This window comes from Macaca fascicularis, chromosome 6 (assembly GCF_037993035.2).
Source record: "Macaca fascicularis isolate 582-1 chromosome 6, T2T-MFA8v1.1".
NCBI classification, from domain to species: Eukaryota; Metazoa; Chordata; class Mammalia; order Primates; family Cercopithecidae; genus Macaca; species Macaca fascicularis.
This window is the reverse complement of record NC_088380.1, coordinates 6,748,664-6,770,479: the sequence shown is the minus strand read 5'-3', so window position 1 is coordinate 6,770,479 and position 21,816 is coordinate 6,748,664. Positions and strand designations below refer to the sequence as shown.

General features: G+C 43.5%; 1 long non-coding RNA gene across 1 annotated transcript; it reads left to right on the top strand.

The window, feature by feature from the left end:
- Nucleotides 1-6,856: 6,856 nt before the first annotated feature.
- Nucleotides 6,857-21,403, top strand: LOC102125251 (uncharacterized). Its single transcript, XR_006698633.2, has 3 exons — nucleotides 6,857-11,448; nucleotides 12,024-12,187; nucleotides 17,972-21,403. It is a non-coding gene; the product is annotated as an uncharacterized lncRNA (long non-coding RNA).
- The last annotated feature ends 413 nt before the right edge of the window (nucleotides 21,404-21,816 follow it).

Here is a 21,816-nt window from a genome sequence, read left to right as displayed (position 1 = left end):
CAGGCGCCCGCCACCTCACCCGGCTAGTTTTTTTTTTGTATTTTTTAGTAGAGACGGGGTTTCACCGTGTTCTGCAGGATGGTCTCGATCTCCTGACCTCGTGATCCGCCCGTCTCGGCCTCCCAAAGTGCTGGGATTACAGGCTTGAGCCACCGCGCCCGGCCCCTCAGCAACTCTTTGTAGCAGTGACAGCAACAGATCCCACTTGAAGCAGAGACGTCATCAGATGTGGTTTGGGAATAGTTTAGCTGAAATTGCGGGTGGCTCTATGTGAGGCCTCTGTTTCTAGATGGAGTTATTGCTAGGGAGATCAAATACCTTACTGTCAGGTTGTAGATATTTTTTTGAAAGTGGAAGGATCACAATTAATACTGATGCTGGGTCTGGGATCACGCCTGTAATCCTAGCACTTTGGGAGGCCAAGGTGGACAGATGGCTTGAAGTCAGGAGTTTGAGACCAGCCTGGCCAACATGGTGAAACCCCATCTCTACCAAAAATTACAAAAATTACCCAAGTGTGGCGGTACACACCTGTAATCCCAGCTACTTGGGGGGCTGAGGCAGGAGAATCACTTGAACCCAGGAGGTGGAGGCTGCAGTGAGCTGAGATTGGGCCACTGCACTCCAGCCTGGGTGACAGAGCAAGATCCTGTCTCAAAAAAAAAGAGAAACTTTTGCTGAGACAAGAGGCCAAGCCAGAACAGAATGGCATGGAGATGGTCATCACCTCCCTTGTTCCTGTCCCTCACACTTAGGGCACCTTGGATCAACTCTTAAAAAGGCTGAAGCCAAACGTTAAAGATTGGAAACAACCTAAATTTACAAAAGAGGGGAAGTGTTAAGTAAATCACACTGAATCAACTTAGAATATATTTTGCAGCAAGAACGTTATAGTTATCAAGATTATATCGCAAAATGGAAATATTCATGATCTACATAATAATTTGAAGTGAGAAAGTAGAGTGTAAAATTATATCCACACGGCAGCTACAACTACATAGAACTATGCATGGAAAAAAAGACTAGAAGGAGAAATTTTGAATGGTGTTATCACTATTATCTCATTAGTACAGGTAGAACATCTCAGTTTAGTCCTTCCTCAGTTCTCCAGCCCATGGATCCAAACATTGCCTTCAGTGGCAGGATGGTCAGGTCAGGGGTGGGCAGAAGGGCCTGTGTGGTTTGTAAACCCCCCTCCTTCTCCCATCCCAGAAGATTCTAGAAAGTTCTGCTTTACCCCGGCATGAACGAATATTTACCTAGCCCAGCAGTGTGTAGAGCTTACATTGTGTTGTAGTTACTCCATTTTGATTTTCACATATCCTAAAATGGAATGTATACCAGTAAAAATGAAAAAAAAATTGTTACCGAATGTTGTCATTTTATTGAAGATTAGACTTATAATATTGAGACAGTTGAATTAAGTGCATTTATCATAGTTAAATAAAATAATTTATAAGGACAACTGTAGGTATCTAGCTCCTGCTATGTTCTCGAGTATTGAGGGGTGGGGAAAGGGAGTGGTTAGGGAATCTGCAGACAGCCTATACCAGTCTAGCATGAAGGGAAGAAAGGAAGGGAGAGAGGGATGCTGGTCATCACAAGAGGCCCATCATCAGGGAATGAGTCCTATCTGCCAATGACTCCTCCATGAGCATTCACCCAGTGGTCCCAGGTGCCGCTGTCTCCAGTTGCAGCTTTTCTGAAGACATGAAGAGCTGCGGTTTGCCCATTTATTATCTGTCTCAAAAACTGCCTCCCAGTTTTTCAGTTGGTCCGATTTCCTCATGAGCCCCAATCTCCTAAAGTCACCAAGACATTGCCTCAAAATACCTTCCCTAAATGTGTACAGGTTATTTACTCTCCTAAACTAAGGTGTTAAGATCACTGCCAAAATTTAAAAAAAAAAAAAAACACTTTCTGCTAAAATAATTCACTGCAAGGGAGCGTAGTGTAAGTCTGTGATATTACAGCTCATGTGTCCTTTTATGCCCTTCACTTCCCATCACCAAGCCTGGCACTTAAATGGCACTTACATATCTTGAGCGCCATCCCGAGCACTTTACATATGTGGACCCATTAAATCTTTGTGACAGCCCTATTAAGTAGGTACTGTGCTTATCCTTACTTTATAGATGAGTAAACTGAAGCAGGGAGAAATTAAGCAACTTGCTCAAAATAATGCAGTGAACAGTCAGTGGAACCCGGATTCAGACCCAACTTTGGCTCCAGACAGAGCTGGTAGCCACTGCTCCAAGAGCACTCACTGCATGCAGTCGCTGTAGAGACAGCAATGAAGAGATCCTAGCCTCCTGCAGCTGGGGTGCTAGGGAGGATGCCTTTCTCATCTTCTAATCACTCTGCAGCAAATGGCTCCAGATGCTGAAGGAAAGAGCTTGGGAATGTCAAGGAATGCCTCAGGCTTACCTCTGCATTTGCTCAAGACACACGATGGGCACACACACATTTTTGCTGTTGAATTGAAAACCCAACCCAATCTTTATTTCACAGCACAGACATCTGAGGTCCCAGCAGTGAGTCTTGCCCAGAGTCACACAGGAGGTTGTGAGAGAGGAAGCTGGGTCCCTGGTCCTGATACCTTCTCCAAGGTTATTCTCATGGCCACAGTGCACAGGCTGCTGGGCCTCTATGGGGGGAAGGGCAGAAGGGAAGGAAGAGAGGAAGGTGAGGCGGGCCTGAAAAGGGGAAAGGGTGGCAGGGCAGGAGGTCAGGCAAGTGCTACAACCTGCCATGGGTGGTGAGGACTTCTGTCATGCTTGTCATCCTCTGGCACCGTTGGCACACCCTTCCTGTGCTTGCAGAATTTCTCTCCTGAGACAGATTGTATTTTCCAAAGATGGCCACGCTGACTTTGATTGCACTCTTCTAATGGAAGGTTGGGCTCTACGTTCTGTGGCATTGAATCTGAGTAGTGGCTCAGACTGCTCTGACCAGTGTGGGGACACACAGAAGCCATGTGACTTCCAAGACTAGGTCATCATAGGATACTGCTTTCCTCAGCTTTTTCTCAGGATGTTTCCGGGGAGACCCAGATACCATGTTGAGAGGAAGCCCAAACCACATAGGGTGGCTGTTTGTGTGAGTTTTCCAGTCAGCAGCCCAGTTGAGGTCTTTGCAGACAGCCAGCAGCACCCACCAGACATGTGAGTGAGTGGGTCTTCTGATGATTCTGGACCCCAGTCTTTGAGTCTCACATCTGAGGTCCCAGTCATTATAGAGCCGAAACTATTCGTTCTCACTGTGCCCTGACTGAATTCCTCACCTACAGATACTGTGAGAGATCAAAAAGAATATTGTAGATTTAGATCAGGCAAGAGAAAGAAATAAAGAGCACACAAATAGGAAGAGAGGAAGTCAAACTATCCCTGTTTTCAGATGACATGATTCTATATCTAGAAAACCCCATAATCTTGGCCAAAAATCTCCTTCAACTGATTAAACAACTTCAGCAAAGTTTCAGGATCAAAATCAATGTACAAAAATCACTAGCATTCCTATACACCAACCACCATCAAGCCAAGTGCCAAATCAGGAATGCAATCCCATTCACAATTACCACAAAAAGAATGAAATGCCTAGGAATATAGCTAACCAAGAAGTGAAAGATCTCTACAATGAGAATTACAAAACGCTGCTCAAAGAAATCAGAGATAACACAAACAAATGAAAAAAATCCCATGTTCATGGATAGGAAGAACCAATATCATTAAAATGGTCATACTGCTCAAAGCAATTTACAGATTCAATGCTATTCGTATCAAACTACCAATGACGTTCTTTACAGAACTAGAAAAAACTATTTTAATATTCATATGGAACCAAAAAAGAGCCTGAATAGCCAAGGCAATCCTAAGCAAAACGAACAAAGGTGGAAGTATCACATTACCTGACTTCAAACTATACTACAGGGCTACAGTATGGTACTGGTACAAAAAACGGACACAGAGACCAATGGAACAGAATTGAGAGTCCAGACATATGGCTGTACACCTATGGCCGTAGGATCTTCAACAAAGCTGACAAAAACAAGCCATGGGGAAATGACTCCCTATTTAATAAATGGTGCTGGGATAACAGGCTAGCCACATTCAGAAGATTGCAACTGTACCCTTTTCTTACAGCATATACAAAAGTTAACTCAAGATGGCTTAAAGACTTAAATGTAAAACCAAAACTATAAAATCCTTGGAACTTAACCTAGGCAATGCCATTCTGGACATACGAAAATTAAGAACTTCTGCAGAACAAAAGAAAGTATCAACAGAGTAAATAGACAACCTACAGAATGGGAGAAAATATATGCAAACTGTTTCTCTGACAAAGGTCTGATATTCAGCATCAATAAGGAACTTAAACAAATCCACAAGAGATAAACAACCTCATTAAAAAGTGGGCAAAATATATGAACGAACACTTTTCAAAAGAAAACATAGATGCAGCCAACAGGCACATGAGAAGCTCAACATCACTGATCATTACCGAACTGCAAATCAAAACCACAATCAGATACCATCTCACACCAGTCAGAATGGCTATTATTAAAAAGTCAAAAAATAACAGATGTTGGCTAGGTTGTGAGAAAAAGGAACACTTATACACTACTGGTGGGAGTGTAAATTAGTTCAACCATTGTGGAAAGCAGTATGGTGATTCCTCAAAGAGCTAAAAACAGAACTACCATTCGACCCAGCAATCCCATTCCTGGATATATATCCAGAGGAATAGAAATAATTCTACCATAAAGACATGCATACAAATGTTCATTGCAGCACTATTCACAATAGCGAAGACATAGAAGCAACCTAAGATGCCCATCTATGACAGATTGGATGAAGAAAATGTACATATACACCAAGGAATACTATGCAGCCGTAACAAAGAACGAGATCATGTCTTTTGCAGGAACATGGATGGAGCTGGAGGCCATTATCCTGAGTAAACTAAAACAGGAACAGAAAACCAAATACCACATGTTCTCACTTTTAAGTGGGAGCTAAAGGGTGAGAACAGATGGACACAAAGAAGGGAACAACAGTCACTGGGGCCTATTGGAGGGTGGAGGGTGGGAGGAGGGAGAGGATCAGAAAAAATAACTATGGGGTACTAGGCTTATGTTATGGTTTGGCTGTTTCCCCACCCAAATCTCAACTTAAATTGTACCTCTCAGAATTCCCGCGTGTTGTGGAGGAACCCAGGGGGAGATAATTGAATCATGGGGGTCGGTCTTTTCTGTGCTATTCTTGTGATAGTGATTAAGTCTCACCAGATCTGATGGGATTATCAGGGCTTTCTGCTTTTGCTTCTTCCTAATTTTTCTCTTGCTGGCACCACGTAAGAAGTGCCTTTCACCTCCCACAGTGATTCTGAGACCTCCCCAGTCATGTGGAACTATAAGTCCAATTAAACCTGTTTTTCTCCCCAGTCTCGGGTATGTCTTTATCAGCAGCGTGTAAATGGACTAATACAGCTTAGTACCTGGATGATGAAATAATCTGTACAACAAATCCCTGTGACACAAGTTTACCTATATAACAAACCTGAACATGTTCCCCTGAACCAGAAATAAAAGTTAAAAAAATTTAAAAAATATACTGCTGATTTAGGCCGTTATATTTTGGAGTAATCTGCAATACAGCAATAGGTAACCAACACAGCTTATCATAATCCTTGCTTCCTTGAAGCCAGAAACTTGCTTTCTCAGACTCACTTGCAGCCAGGCACAGGCGTGTGACCTGGTCTCAGTCCATCAGACACCCCTGAACAGAACTGTAGGCTGGAAAAGGGAAGCCCAAGGAGAGATCCTTCTTGTGAGTAGGTGGGGAGCCAGCCAGCTTCCGGAGACAGCAGCAGCTAAGGTTCCCATGGGACTTTCGAGCCCAGTGTCACTGGTTCTGTCTAGAGTGCTTGTACCTGGCTAAAGCTGGTGTCTTCCCTGGGGTGGTTCAGTGTTATAATCTTAATTATACCACTCAGATTTTAGGAGTGTCGTTCTAGGCTGTGTAACAGAGCTAGGCTCTGTTCCTAGCTAAATTCTTGACTCTCCTAGAGGTTCCTCAAGTGACATCTCTACATTCCTTTTGGTCTTGCTGGGTTGAACTCTGCTGTTTGTAAGCAAGGACTCTGACTTACACACCTGCAAGCCAGTTTAGACTGACCTTGCTGGAAATAGTGCCTGACACAGAGTTCACACTCCAGATGTTTTTTTGTTGTTGTTGTTGCTATTTACTATTCAGTGTGCCCTAACTCATGGACCTTCCTGCTCCTCTTACTGTCTCAAAGTCTTCACTTCAGTGACCATCCCGGTTTGCTGTTTTCCACACAGACCTAACTCAGGATGGCAAGTAGATTTTATCTCTTCACCAAATTGGATCAATTAGTGGAAGCTGCCAGTAGAGAAACACTGTGTTAAGAATTGGTGTTGGCTTAGAGGAGAGTGTGGTCATCGATGAAGAATGTCTGCTCTAAGTGCAGGGGGCGGGATTTGGCGTTTGGAACACCTTGCTGTCTTTGACTTAACTTCAAGGAGTCTGGGACAAAATAATTTGGTGAAACTAATTCACATAAAAATTTAAATAACATGTAGTTCCCTAGGAGCATTTATATTTTAAAACAATACGCCTTGTATGAGTTAGAACACTGGTTCTTTAACAGAAAGCCATCCGGAGGATCAAGTCAGAAGTTTCTCTTCTATGGAATATGCCATGCAGTTAACTCATGGCTTCCATGGTGGCTCCAGCTGCTGCCTTTTCCAGATTCTGGAAGTGACTGTAACTGAATGACCTGGAAGTTACGCACACCACCTTTACTCATATCCTATTCCACAGTAGTTCCAAGGGGCCCGGGAAATGTGGTCTTCAGCTAGATAGTGTGTGTCCAGATTAGATCCACTAGAAATAAACAGGGACATATGGACACTGGGGACCAGTTAGGAGTCTTTACTACATACACTTTCCTAAGTGGATCATAACAGCTCACTTCTGGAGAGTGAAACTATAAAGTCAAGGATTTCAGATACTGCATGGATGCATGTGATCTTTATTAGGCTTTTCCTCTAGCCTGAACCTGGGTAATCTTCCACTCTGCCCTTCTGATTGGGACGCAGGTTCCCACCCATATAAATTAACACCATCTTGCAATTCTTTGGGGGTATAAGCTATTTTCTCTTGGGTTAGACATGGCGTTTGTCCCCTTAGGGTGTGCTGGGCTCTGGTCTGGTGGGCATGAGAGGTACTGGGTGAGTGCTGAGGAGAAACAGTGTTCCCTTGCAAGGCAGCTTCCAGGTAAGAGTAGCATGAGGGCTTCAGCAAAGGGAGGCCAGTCTCCCAGCCAGGTCAAGAGAAATGACTTCTGTGGGTGAGGGAGGCAAAGCGTGTGAGGGGTGTAGGTTCCCAAAGGTTTCTGAGTCAACTCAAATGGACTCATTTCGGTTTTTAGGGTCAGATTTATTTCCAGTCCGTGCTCTGATTCTCACATGGGAGGTTTGGCACAACTGTGAATTCAACACATCTTGTAATTCTGCAACCTCATCAGCCAAATTTTTGGACTGATTTTCAGCAGTATCAGTCCTTCAGCTAGAAGAGCTCTGGTAATCTTTTAGGGCTTTCATGGAGTGTTTCACCTGTTCTGACTCTTTTTAATTATTTATTGGCTCTCTTATGGTTGCAAGATGGCTTCCATACATCAACAATTACAGCTATTCTTCCCGTGTACCTTTTAAAAAATAAATAATTTAAAAAAAATTGGCAAATAAAAATAGTTTCTCTGACTCTTGTTGAGGTTTTCAACCTCGGAGCTTGTCCTTTCCATGGCAGTCAGAAGCAGCCTAATCCCCGCCCATCCTTGCTACCATAATGGTCAAGTTCAGCAGCGACTTACTCCCCCCGAGCTTTCCTTTCCCTGTGTCCTTTGCCTCAGGCAACCACAGCCGGTAATAATTGTGGAATTGTCATGCTATGACTTTACACTAACTACTGGTTTTCCCATTTTCCACTGACTCCAACCCCATTACTGAGGTCAGGGTCAAAGTTGATTAATAACCTCGATCTTTAAACCCACTTCTGGCACAGAGCCCTAAGTCAATATGCTAAGTGTTTCAATGGAAGGGTTGTTGTTGTTGTTGTTGTTGTTGCTGTTAAGAGGCAGGGTTGGCTGGGCACAGTGGCTCATGCCCATAATCTCATCACTTTGGGAGGCTGAGGCGGGTGGATCATTTGAGGTCAGGAGTTTGAGACCAGCATGGCCAACATGGTGAAACCTCATTTCTACTAAAAGAAAAAGTAAAAAACTTAGCCAGGCGTGGTGGCGCATGCCTGTAATCTCAGCTACTAGGGAGGCTGAGGCAGCAGAATTGCTTGAACCTGGGAGGCGGAGGTTGCAGTGAGCCGAGATCGCACCATTGCATTCCAGCCTGAGCGACAGAGTGAGTTTCACCTGTTCTCACTCTTTTTAATTTCAAAACAAATGTTTTTTTTAAAAAAAAGAGAGACAAGGTCTTGCTTTCTTGCCCAGACTGGAGTGCAGTAGTGCCATCATAGCTCATTACCGCCTGGGCTCAAGCAATCCTACTGCCTCAGCCTCCTGAATAGCTGGAACTACAGCCTCAAGCCACCATGCTCAGCTAATAGAAAACATTTAATTCAGATAATTGGTTATAAAGATGTGGAAATGTTCAAGGAACAGAAGGAGAAATGAGTCATTAGTCTAAGGCTTCGGAGCATGAGCCTACCCCTGGAGTTGTGCTGCTTTGGTACTAGCATGGCTGCAGAGGTGTTGTCAACATGGACTGCTCAAATCCACAGTGGCTTCACCTCCACGGTCATGGCAGCAGCTGCTAGGAGCTGGCGTAACATCATAACTCGTTTGTGAATTTATGACCTCCAAATGTCCACTGTTCAAATGCAACACACTGGGTTTGTAGACTGCCTGGAACCGTCTTCGTGAAAATCTCTGAACAATTCCTCTTGGCCTATAGTGTACTTAGCTTTTGCAGCAGAGAAGGAACCTGAGATGGCTTTTGTAATTATGGAGTATAGATTTTCTCTGGCAGTTGAAGGAATTCTTGAGTGGTGAAATGAGTCATGCATTCCTTTCTGAAGAAGAAACTGCTTGGTCCTAAAGAGATTTCCAGAGATAATAATCTAATTTTTCCTGTCCCTTTCATCTTTGCTCGAGGCAAAGGCAGTTACTTTCTGGTTGTGTGGAAGTATAAAATGACAGCTGATATTGCATGTCAAGGTAGCGTCTCTATTCAATGCTACCTTAAATATTAGGTCTAAATATAGGTCCAAATATAGTATTCTGAGAAAGAAAAAGTCAATTCTGCTTCCTGACATGGCTGTGGGGTGGTGAGTGAAATAGTATAATTAGTCGAAATTGAGAACATGTATTATATTTATAGGAAGCATTTTTAAAGCATTAGAATGTAATGAAATCTTTTGAATCTTTTTGCCAGCAGTTTATGACAGTAAAAGCCTTCTTGCACCCATGTCAACCTAGAAAAATACAATTAGGCTGGGTGCAGTGGCTCACGCCTGCAATCCCAGCACTTTGGGAGGCCAAGGCAGGCAGATCACTTGAGGCCAGTTCAAGACCAGCCTGGCCAACATGGTGAAACCCCATCTCTACTAAAAATACAAAAAATTAACCACGCATGGTGGCATACACCCATAGTCTCAGTTACTTGGGAGGCTGAGGCAAGAGAATTGCTTGAACATGGTAGGTGGAGGTTGCAGTAAATTGAGATTGCATCACTGCACTCCAGCATGGGCAACAGAGTGAGACTCCATCTCAAAAAGAAAAAAAGATAGTATCTGATTTTAAAAACTATTTTAAATAGAGAGTTAATTTACATACAGTGAAGTGCACACATGTAGTTGTACAACTCAGTGGGATTTGAAAAATGGTTCTCACCTGTGTAATTTACCCCAATTAAGGCATGGGGTATTTCCATCACTCTAGAAAGTTCCCCCATGTTCCTTTCTGGTCACGCTCACCCCACCCCTCCACCAGAGGCACCCTCTGTTTTGATTTCTCTCATCAAAAACTAGTTTTGCTTATTTCTGAACTTTGCATGAATGGAATGATACAGTACGTACTCTTATATCTGGCTTCCATTAATCCATATATAATCTCATGGGGAGACTGGCCCATGCTGTTGCATAGGTCAGTAGTTTGTTTTTATTGGCCAGTAGTATTTATTATATGGATATTCCACCATCTGTTTATCCATCCTCCTTTTGGAAAGCATTTGGGTTGCTTTGCTTCTGACCATTGTGTAAATAGATGAACAATGAACACTTGTGTGCAAGTCTTTGTAGACACTTATTTTCATCTGTCTTGGGTAAATGCCAAGGAGTGGACTTACTGCATCAAAGGCTAGGTATATGTTTAAATCTGTAAGAAACTCCCCAACTCTTTCCTAAGCTGGCTGCACCATTTTACGTTCCCACCTGTAAAACTTAGAAAATGAGGAAAAGAACCACCAGTGGACCTGGAATTGGGAGAAATCCCTGAAAGACAACGGTAGATAGAAGCAGATGGGCAGACAGGGTAGCCCGGAATATCCACAGCAGGTGTGTCCTGCCACAGAACTTGGAGCTATTCCAGAGGAAGCAGGAATGAAGAGCAGGGCACGGAACACAGATCCTCATCATAGTTAACCTGGCTGTGCCAGCAGGAGGCGGCACTGGGAGTAGCATCCAGGCTCAGAGCAAAAGCTGCATGCATCCAAGGGACCCCACAGGATGAGCTGGGAGCTGGTCTCCTTGATGACAAGTACCAGTTCCTTCCTTCTGGAAGTGTGCACCTCATTCTCAATCAAACATCTGATGAAAAGCAACCTTAAGCAAAGAATTAACACCCGAGGAAACAAAGTTAAAAGAATGAGAGAGAGAGAGAGAAATATATACAATGACTATCTTCAAGAGAGATATGAGATAAATGTAGTCTCTCGCAGTGCATAGATTTCTGAATTCATTCTTACTGAATGATAGAATATGTGCATAAATAAATTAGTCCAGGAATGGATATTTAGATGGAAAAGCTTGTGCCCTAATCAAAGCAATCCCCACTGGTGATACCGCCTTTCCAGAAACATATTTGTGCAGCTTTTCTCCTGCGGATCCAGGTGCTACAGATAGGGAGGAAGAACATTTCAGGCAGCTGGCTCTGGCAAAGTCCCACATTGCTTTGAGAGATATGACTGCACAGACAGTCAGGCAATACGTGGAAGAGAAACCACCACTGATTGGTCCCCACGGTGGAATGAGTCGTGACTGCAGCAAAGACCATGATGACGACGCATCTGCCCTGAGCTCAGAATCCCTGACATGGGGCTCAGGGAAGGGTTTTATCATTAGCGTGTGAGATACATTCATCCACAGGAGCGCCCCGGCACAGACTTCTTTCAAATGCAAGGAACAGGCTGAGGTTAGAAAAGAATAAATGATATTTTAGCTTAATTTATGTTGTTTACTGGGGGAAAAAAAAAAGATAGGAAAAACTTAATGTGTCAAACATGATGGTGATTTCAATGGAATGCAGAGTAATAACTAAGGTGTGTGCTCTCCCCACACCATCATGGCTTTAGGATCTGATACCATTCTGAAGTGCAAGAGTATTAATTTAGCTGAAAGAAAGCTAGGTATAGGGGATGGGAGACACCGCTGATTAGGGACTCCAGATATTTATTTTAGGGTCGGTGATACTTTGGTCTGTGTTATCTCTATACCTCTATACCCATATTTGTGTTTCACTTTGTCTTTTGTTTAAAACGTACATTTTGATTATAACTATTTCTGCAAAAAGTGATGTGTTTTGGAGGCATGAGATATGTGGGTGGGCTTTCACACACAGAGACACGATCACAACAAAAATCTATAGTACTTTACTAGAAGTAAATCAACTGTATTTGAAAATGTCTAAAACGTCCGATTTTCACATTGGAAAAGGTGGTGCTTCAGTGCACATCGATACTGTCACGTTCCTTTCCTCTTTGTCTCCAGTTGCATCTTTATTGAGATCAGCTCATGATACAACAAGCAACTAGATTGGTCTGCTTATTGCTGTCTGGGCACCCAAGCAGAGATACTGCGGTTTTACCATCTGATCATGGTCCTGCCATCCCATAGAGCTTCCCAGTCCTCCCTGGGATGTCATACTTGCTCACGTGAGTCACTCTCCAGATCTTCCCTGTGTGTTCTCTCTTAGCATAAAACGCCACCAGGGCAGCATTAACCCTTTCTGTCAAGAGGGTGGGTGATGGGTGAGCGAACAACAGAGTAACTGCTCTTTGACCTTGAAAGAGTTCAAGGTTTACACGATATTTACCCTTCCTATGTGCATAGCATTGGAATATTTTATCATTTTTCCTATCTAATTCAGTCTAGGGTATTCTAGTATTTCATTTTTTAGAAAATGCTAGGCCGGGCGCGGTGGCTCAAGCCTGTAATCCCAGCACTTTGGGAGGCCGAGGCGGGCGGATCACAAGGTCAGGAGATCGAGACCACAGTGAAACCCCGTCTCTACTAAAAATACAAAAAATTAGCCGGGCGCGGTGGCGGGCGCCTGTAGTCCTAGCTACTCAGGAGGCTGAGGCAGGAGAATGGCATGAACCCAGGAGGCGGAGCTTGCAGTGAGCCGAGATCGCGCCACTGCACTCCAGCCTGGGCAACAGCGTGAGACTCCGTCTCAAAAAAAAAAAAAAAAAAAAAAAAAAAAAAAAAAAAAAAAAAAAAAAGAAAATGCTAAATTGGGCCGGGCGCAGTGGCTCATGCCTGTAATCCCAGCATTTTGGGAGGCCAAGGCAGGTGGATCACTTGAGGTCAGGAGTTTGTGACCAGCCTGGCCAACATGGTGAAACCTCGTCTCTACTAAAAATACAAAAATTAGCCAGGCATGGTGATGCATGCCTGTAATCCCAGCTACTTGGGAGACTGAGGCAGGAGAATCTCTGGAACCCTGGAGGCAGAGGTTGCAGTGAGCCAAGATGGTACCACTGCACTCCAGCCTGGGCGACAGAGCTAGACTCCATCTGAAAAAAAAAATAAAAATAAAAATAAAAAAAGCTACACTGATATCACTTCTTTCTAATAGGCTTTGGTTCGCAGTGTTAAAATTCTACTCTATATCATCTTCTACTGATAAAATAGAACCTTCTCTCCTTCCACACACCACAAAATTTTTGTTTCACCGAAAGCTTTGATAGGTAGGAAAGCGGTATTCTGGGCTATGACAGGAACACTCAAGATGAAGCCATCTTTTAAAGAAAGGGAGTGGACCTAGTACGACTTCAGGAGTCATCACCCTCAGTTATTCCTAAACCGTTTGGAGCCTGCCGCTCCTTGCCCACTGGGGTGTGAGTCGGCTGGAGCTCACCCAGTCCTAACCCGCCCTGTGTGCCTGTGTGGGCAGAACAGCCCGAAAAGTTTATTTTGTGCTTTGCATTCACAAGTAGCTGCAGAAAAGCTTATAATACATCTCTCTGAGTCTTATCACTTTGCAATCTCATCTTTTCTGAGAAAATATTCTATCTTTTTAGTGCTGCCTTTTTGCCTAGGCTGGCAATTTTTTTGAAGATAGATTTATTCAGAGTTAGCCTCTGCAGAATAAAAAATTAGGCAATTTAAAAAGATAGATATTACTTTCTCAAAACAGATAAGACACAAGTTGTACATATATATATATATATATTTTAAAAGCAATTACCATCTGCCCGATAGAGAAGAATAACTGTTGGAATTGAGGTTTATTGTGTAGTTTTATAATTAGGATGCCTCCGAACAGAATAATATCCTTATCAGAATTCATGAGGAATGCCTTCTAATATTTTCCTTTTATTTTCAAACTCATTATGTAAACAGTCCTTTGGTTTTCAGCAAGAGGAATTTAGAATGTAGAAGGTTGTCTGGCAGGGCAGAGCATTTGCAAAGATATATATATTTTCTAAAGGGTTTCAAGAGGTGGAGGGGCTACTTCAGTAAGCTGAGAGTCAGGTCCTTTGTGATTGATATCTCTCACGTCACTCTTGTCAAGGGTGCGTGCTGAACTAGCTGCTGACTCTCAACCCCGAGGCCAGCTCCTGGCTGCATGAGATGTGGGTGGGACCCACTGACAAGGCTGCCCTGTGGTCCCCAATGTCCCTGCCTCCTGCAGGGCTCCTCCACATTCGGTTCTGCCTGTCCCTGGACCACTTATATACTCTGATCTGGGACATGGTCACTCTCGTGCTACCAGTCAAGAGCCTCTCTTATCCCTGAGATGCCCTTGCCTCCCCTTCCTTAGTTACCTGTGGTCTCCCCAGAGTGTGGACTATTTGGATCATTCAACTGGGTTTAAATGAGCATGGGCTGGGGGTGAGGAAAATGCTGTGTCCCCCCAAGACACACACACAGAATGTCCCCTGTTCAGGACTGAATTGTGCCTCCTCTAAATTCATATGTTGACGCCCTAACCTCCAGTGCTTCAGAAGGTGACTGCACTTGGAAATAAGGCCTTTAAAGAAGTGATTAAGGTTAAACAAGGTCATTGGGGTGGACCCTAACCCAGTGTGACTGGTGTCCTTATCGTAAGAGGTAATTAGGAGGACATAGCAGGACGCTAAGGAGAGAGGCCTCAGAAAAAGCCAACCCTGCCAACGCCTTGATCTTGGACTTTCAGCTTTCAGAATGGTGAGACAATCCATTTCTGTAGTTGAAGCCCCCAGTCTTTGGTACTTTGTTATGGCAGCCCTAGCAGATGAACACACCCCCGCGCCAGGAATCTGTTAACCCAAGTGGCATTTCACACAACACAGAGGGGAGATGTCTTTGAGCAAAGCTTCCTTGCCAAGTCTAGATGGCAGTTGCTTCTATTTTCAACCTCCCTCCGTAAGCTAGTTGTAGTTGATGGTGTAAAACACAGGCAGACCCTGACTTTGGGAAGGGCTGTGTCCCCAAGGCTCACTTTTAAGTCTGTTAGAAAACAAACCATATTTGTCCTAAAAACACTGTTATGCACGGTGATTAGGTCCCCAAACCACTACACAGTGGCTTTTAAAATCCTAATATATAGAATTATTTCCTGGCTGGTCTATGTCCTCTCTTACAAGCCATCAGACAGACAGACTTAGTTCCCACCCACAGAAGGCTACATTGCTTTCTGTTTTGCTGGTACCACTGGGGTTTTTCCTGGGCTCATCCAGCACAAGGTGCTGGGATCTGGGATGGTGTGGGAGGGGGATCCTTAAAGTCTTTCTCCATTCCTGTATTTGAAGACTTTCATGTAATAGCTGGCTTTGCTTACTCTTTCCTGCCAAGTAGGTTATGAACAGCCTGTAAGTAGGGTTCTCACCTTCTCCTCTTCTGCACCCCTCAATGGCCAGCAAAGCCTGGCACCTGTAGGTGATTGAAAATGACCTCTGAGATTGTGCGGATGGAGAAGGCTGTGGTCTCAGTGGAGGATGTCGGGACCCGATGGGAGGGGGCTGGCTTCCCCTTCCCTTCCCTGTCCTTCCCCTCCCAGATGGGCCTTGGCGAATTGCACTTGGGGAGATAGAAAGGTCTTCTCTTCCCTCTCCTCCCCTCTGTCTTATTGATGGTGGAAGGGTCAGGCCCCAAGGGCTCTGGGAGAGGAGAGCAAGAAAGGAGGGCAAACTCAGGAAGGGAGCGGCCCTGGGCTGTGGCCGGCCGCCTGCCAGCATGGAGAGTCAGCTTTCCTTCCCAATCTCCTAGCTGGAAGAGCCTCAGAACGCATCTAGTCCATCCCTGGATTCAGGGACAGGCTCCTAAGTGGCAACACTGTCACAGAAAGACTTCACAGGCGGCAGCAAAAGCAGATCCAAAGACTTCTGGGTCCCGGCAGGCTCCGAAGCCTGGGGCCCTTCTGTTTGGGTGGTTCTCCAGCTCCTCTGTGTCCCCACCGGCCCCAGGCCCGGGAACTTCTCCAAAGGAAGACAGAGCAGTGATGAACTAGCTCAGGCTGGGAACCAGAAAGGGCTATTTTTACAAGTCATACACAGAAGCCGAGTCTGTGACATAGAACGAGTCTGTGTACAAACAGGAAATGTGACCCATCTTGTGACGACTTTCAAACGTCACAGAGTCTGAGGTCATGATGACATATGAAAGGAATGTTTCCTCAAGGTCTAGGATCTGCTGAGTTTTACGCAATAATAAAATTTGGAAATATTCAAATATGAGAATAGTTTATTAAAATGTCCACATTTGAAAATAGTGTCAAATTAGAAATACAAGTATATGACAAATTGCCTAATATCACTAAGGATGAGAAATGCAAATCAAAGCCACAGTGAGGTCTCATCTCATGCCAGTTAGAACAGTTACTATCAAAAAGGCAAAAGTGAACGAACGCTGACAAGGCTGCCAAGGAGAGGGAATTCCCACACGGGGTGTGGGAATGTAAACTAGCACAGCCACTTTGGGGAACAGTATGGAGGCTCCTCAAAACACTGCAAATAGGAATATCACATGATCCAGCAACCCCACTAGTGGGCATTTGCCCAAAGGAAAGGACATTAGTATATCCAAGAGACATTACACCCTCATGTTTACTGCAGCACTTTTCACACTTGCCAAGATATGGAATCTACCTAGATGTCCAACAACAAATGCATGGATAAAGAAAATGTGGTATATATACACCATGGACTACGATTCAGCTCTAAAAAAGAATGAAATTGGGAGGTTGAGGTGGGTGGATCACCTGAGGCCAGGAGTTTGAGACCAGCCTGGGAAACATGGTGAAACCCCATCTCTACTAAAAATACAAAACATTAGCCAGGTGTGGTGGTGGGTGCCTGTAATCCTAGCTACTAGGGAGGCTGAGGCAGGAGAATCGCTTGAACCTTGGAGGTGGAGGTTGCAGTGAGCCGAGAGCACCCCAGTGCACTTCAGCCTGAGGGACAGAGCAGGATTTTGTCTAAATAAAAAAGAATGAAATTCTGTCATTTGTGGCAACATGGATAGGACCGGAGGATGTTATGTTAAGTGAAATAAACCAGGAACACAAAGTTAAACATCCCCTGTTCTCCCTCATATGTGGAAGCTTAAAAAAGCTGATCTCATAGAATTGAAAAGTAGAACAGAGGATACTAGAGGTTGGGAGGGGAGGGCAGCTAGGGAGAGATTTGTTAAAGGATGCAAAGTTACAGGTAGATAGACAGGAGGAATAAGTCCTAGTGTTCTAGACCAGCAGTCCCCAAACTTTTTGGCAGCAGGAACTGGTTTTGTGTAAGACAATATTTTTCATGGGCCAAGGTAGGGGATGATCCATCTCAGATCATAAGGCATTAGATTCTCATAAGGAGTGTTCAACCTAGATCCCTGGCATGCGCAGTTCACAATAGGGTTTGCACTCCTTTGAGAATCTAATGCTGCTGCAGATCTGATAGCAGGTGGAGCCCAGGCAGCAATGCTCGCTGGCTTGCCACTCACCTCCTGCTGTGCAGCCGGTTCCTAACAAGCCAGGGTGCTGATCCATGGCCCGGGGGCTGGGCACCCTGTTCTATGCCACTGTGGGATGACTGTGGTTAACAATAATATATAGTTTCAAACAGCTAGAAGGAGAATATGGAATGTTCCCAACACAAAAACGTGCTAAATATTTGTGAGACTGGGTCCGCTGATCACCCTGGTGTGATTACTGTACATTATATATACTGAAACACAATTTTATGAAATTCAGCAAGCCCTAGGACCCATAAACACGTACAATTGTTATGTGTCAATTAAAAATGCATAAATAAGGAAAGTCTTGAAAACAAGCCTGAAAGTATTACCCTGTCTTAAGGAAAGCTCCCTGAAATGGTGGGTGAGACTCGATTTATTCTGAAGTGCAACTCCCCAACGTCATACTGTCTCCTAAACTGAACTCGTCTGATATTAGTTTAATCTTCCTCCCTCTCTCCCTCTCTTCTCCTCCCTTTCTTTCTCTGTCTTTCTCTCTTTCTTCTCAGACAAGAACATCTGAATGCGGAAATGGTCAAGCCTGGGAAAATCCATGACCTGCTCAATCAACTTTTGTCTTTGACCACTGCACCAAGATCTTTCAGACTACATGGACAAGCAATTGTCGATTGATGATTGAAGATGAGGCACAATATTAGGCCTAGTCTCAAGAGGGTTTCCAGAAAGATGTGATTGTCCTTTCAGGTGGCAGTTGCATAAATGTGCTCCAGACAGCCTACTTTCCCATGAGAATGGCATGGAAGCATTGTTCATGAACTCACGCAGCATCTTGTGGCTGAAATGTATTCTTAGCTTGCATTGACTTTTGTTGAGTATGGAGTTCCGCAGGTTTGCTCACAGTGGCGGGGCTGCTCTTCCTTTTGCCTTAGGCTTGCATCTCTCATGCTCTGGCGAAGCTGTTTTGTTGCAGTGGAGATTTTGTTGAGTGGTCTCTGTTGGGTTGATTTTCTGGGCACCACCAACAGAATTACTTAATTGGGAGTAAGTTATTTAACTTCTGTGAAATTTGTGTTCTCATCAATAAAATGAGGATAGTCCTTTCTCATACTGATTGCTAGATTAGATGTAACGTTTCCAGAATTCCTAGCTCATAGGAGTCACTCAGATATCTGTGATCTGAAAGACATCAGTAACGGTTCCCTTCAGCTTTATTTTCATCTCAGGTGTCTACAGCATCATGATTCAATCAGGGGATTTTCGACTTTGGCACTACCAATATTTTGGGCCGAGTGAGTCTTGGTGGTGGGGGTTGCCCTGCACATCCTAGGATGTTGAGCAACATCCCTGGCTTCTACCATCTGGATACCAGGAGAAACCCCTATGCCGGGTGTCTCCAGACATTGCCTAGCATTCCTGTGGGGGCAAAACCCCCCTGGCTGAGAATCACTGATTTAACCTAAAAGGATAGAGTTTTTAGTTATGAACTTCAGACTCATAGTGAGTTTGGGGGATTCTCCAAATGCCACCCTACAGCTTTCTGACATGTCTCCAAGGCATGTTAGCCCACCTCAGCTTCCCTAGTAGCTGGGATTATAGGCATGTACCACCAGGCCTGGCTCTTTTTTGTATTTTTTGCAGAGACCAGGCTGATCTTTAACTCCTTGGCTCCAGCGATCTGTCCATCTCAGCCTCCCAAAGTGCTGGAATGCACCCAGGCTGTCTGTGCGAAGGGAGGAATAGGTGCTTGAACAGAAGAGAGATGCTGCTCAGAACTACTTAGGGACTGAATAGTGTTGTTAGAATCTGAGTAAAAGGATGTGGTTTTGAGGCTATGGCTACCCCCAAAGAAGATAATTGGTACTAGGAATTTGCCGTGTCCTTAATTACTGTGACCATCTCTAATTTTCTGTCTGCTTCCAGAGAAATGTTGGAATAGTTTTATGAACAGGGTTGTACCAAGCATGATAAACTTTATTTCCTTTTTTTGAGATGGAATTTCGCTTTGTCACCCAGGCTGGAGTGCAATGGTGCGATCTCAGCTCACTGCAGCCTCTGCCTCCCGGGTCAAGCGATTCTCCTGTCTCAACCTCCGGAGTAGCTGGGATTACAGGTGTGTACCACCATGCCTGGTTAACTTTTGTATTTTTAGTAGAGATGAGGTTTCACCATGTTGGCAAGGCTGATCTTGAACTCCTGACCTCAGGTGATCCACCTGCCTTGGCCTCCCAAAGTACTGGGATTACAGGGATGAGCCACCGCATCAGGTCATAAACTTTACAGTGCTTCTACATGACAAATGTCATTTGATTCAAGATCTATGTCTATACATCAATAGATGCATTCATGCTTCCACCTATTCATTCATTCTTCCATCCATTCATCTATTCGTCTGTCAAAGTCCCTTAGAGGTAACCTATCTCAAAAGGCAAAAGGCTAAATGTTTTAGTCAAGTGCAGAGAGAATCAGGATCTCCAGTATGATCTGCTTTTAAAGATGATATATGTGCATATATATACACGCCTATAGGTATATATGTTTAAGTATGCATAGATATATGTAACATATATTTTTAATATATGATATGCATATCTATTAACACATATGTTATCATAAATGATATAATTAGAATCAGATACTCTAGGTATATGTTCTCCAGTAAAAATGGCATCAGGCATAGAACTTGCATATGTTAGTGAGAGGGAAGACAATTTCTGTTCTCAAGGACATTTTAATCCAGTGAAGCATAGCATATGAATTAACAGTATATTTTTAAGAAAAAAGTAGCAGGAAATAAGAACATTGTTATTATTATCATTGCTATTATCTGAGACAGAGTCTCGCTCTGTCACCCAGGCTGGAGTGTAGTGGCACCATCACAGCTCGCTGCAGCCTCGACCTCTCAGGCTCAAGTGATCCTCCCACCTCAGCCTGCTTAGTAGCTGGGATTATAGGCGTGCACCACCACGACTGGCTAATTTTTGTATTTTTTGCACAGACAAGGTTTCACTATGTTACCCAGGCTGGTCTTGAACTCGTTAGTTCAAGCAATCTGTCCACCTCAGCCTCTCAAACTGCTGAGATTACAGACATGAGCAAGTGCACCCCACCAATATCACATTATTAAATATGTAATTTCTTGTGAAGGAGAAAGATGGCTTGGTAATTGGGAGACTGTTATTTTCCTTATGAAAACTTACTTTTCTGTGCTCTTTGAGTCAGTGATTTCCTTTTGCTGAGTCTCAGTTTACTCACTTTTAAGATGTTTTCATTTGTATCTACTGGAAGTTCTTGCTAGAGCTTATTCCACGAGAAATCTGGGACTCCTGCAATGACTGATACCACCTAGTCAATTCCTATTTTCCTCCTTTACTTACACATTTTCAAAACTATTTCTTAATCTCTTGCTTGTCTGAAGGAGGTTTTTTTCTACTGTGTAAATGTTTGAGTCTAGCTGGTTGATTTTTATGAGCTGTTTGCCTGAAGCTTAATAAATAAGACATCATTTTAAAAGGGCTTTTACTTTATGAAGAATGAGAAAAGTTAAGCTGCAGTATTCCCAGATTTGATCCACAGCACGCTCGATGTCACATGTACACTTACAGATGTTTTTATTGGAAACCCCCTTTTATTTGTCAGTTTTCATCTGCTTCCCGTCTTTACAAGTTGTGGCTTATGTCTGCAACTCTCCAGATTTCATCTATTTCCAAAGTCAAATGATTTTTCATTTATTTGAATCAAATGAGGTCTGCTGTTAGTCAATTTTGCAGGTGTGAAAAAGATATTGTTCATTTTTTCTACAACATTTCCCTTTCCTGTAAAATGACAAATTCTAGCAAATCAAAATTTGACGGGAAAGCAGTTCTCATATTTACATGCTTAGAATAAGCAATAAGCAGGTAACTTTTAAAACTCTTCCTTTTAACCTAAGAATTTAACTCTTCCTTTTAAGCTGAGTAATAAATAAAAGTTTCGTTCATTCACTCTTCATTCATTTAATTAACATTTGGTGAATGTGATAGATTTTGCTGGGCTTTGATAGAAAAAGAAAGCAAAGAAGGAAGGAAGGAGAAGGAAGGGAGGAAAGAAGAAAGAGAAGGAAGGAAGGAAGAAAGGAAGAAAGAAAGAGAGGAAGGAAAGAAAGAAAGAGAGAAAGAAAAAGAAAGAAAGAAAGAAAGAAAAAGAAAGAAAGAAAGAAAGAAAGAAAGAAAGAAAGAAAGAAAGAAAGAAAGAAAGAAAGAAAGAAAGAAAGAAAAAAAGAAAGGAAGAAACAGAGAAAGAGAAGGAAGGGAGGAAAGGAGGGAAGGAGTAAAACACACCACCAGGGGTTTCCAGGCCTATCTTCTGGTTCCGCCATTCTCTCCCTGGGCACACACAGACTCAACTGCACAGGGGT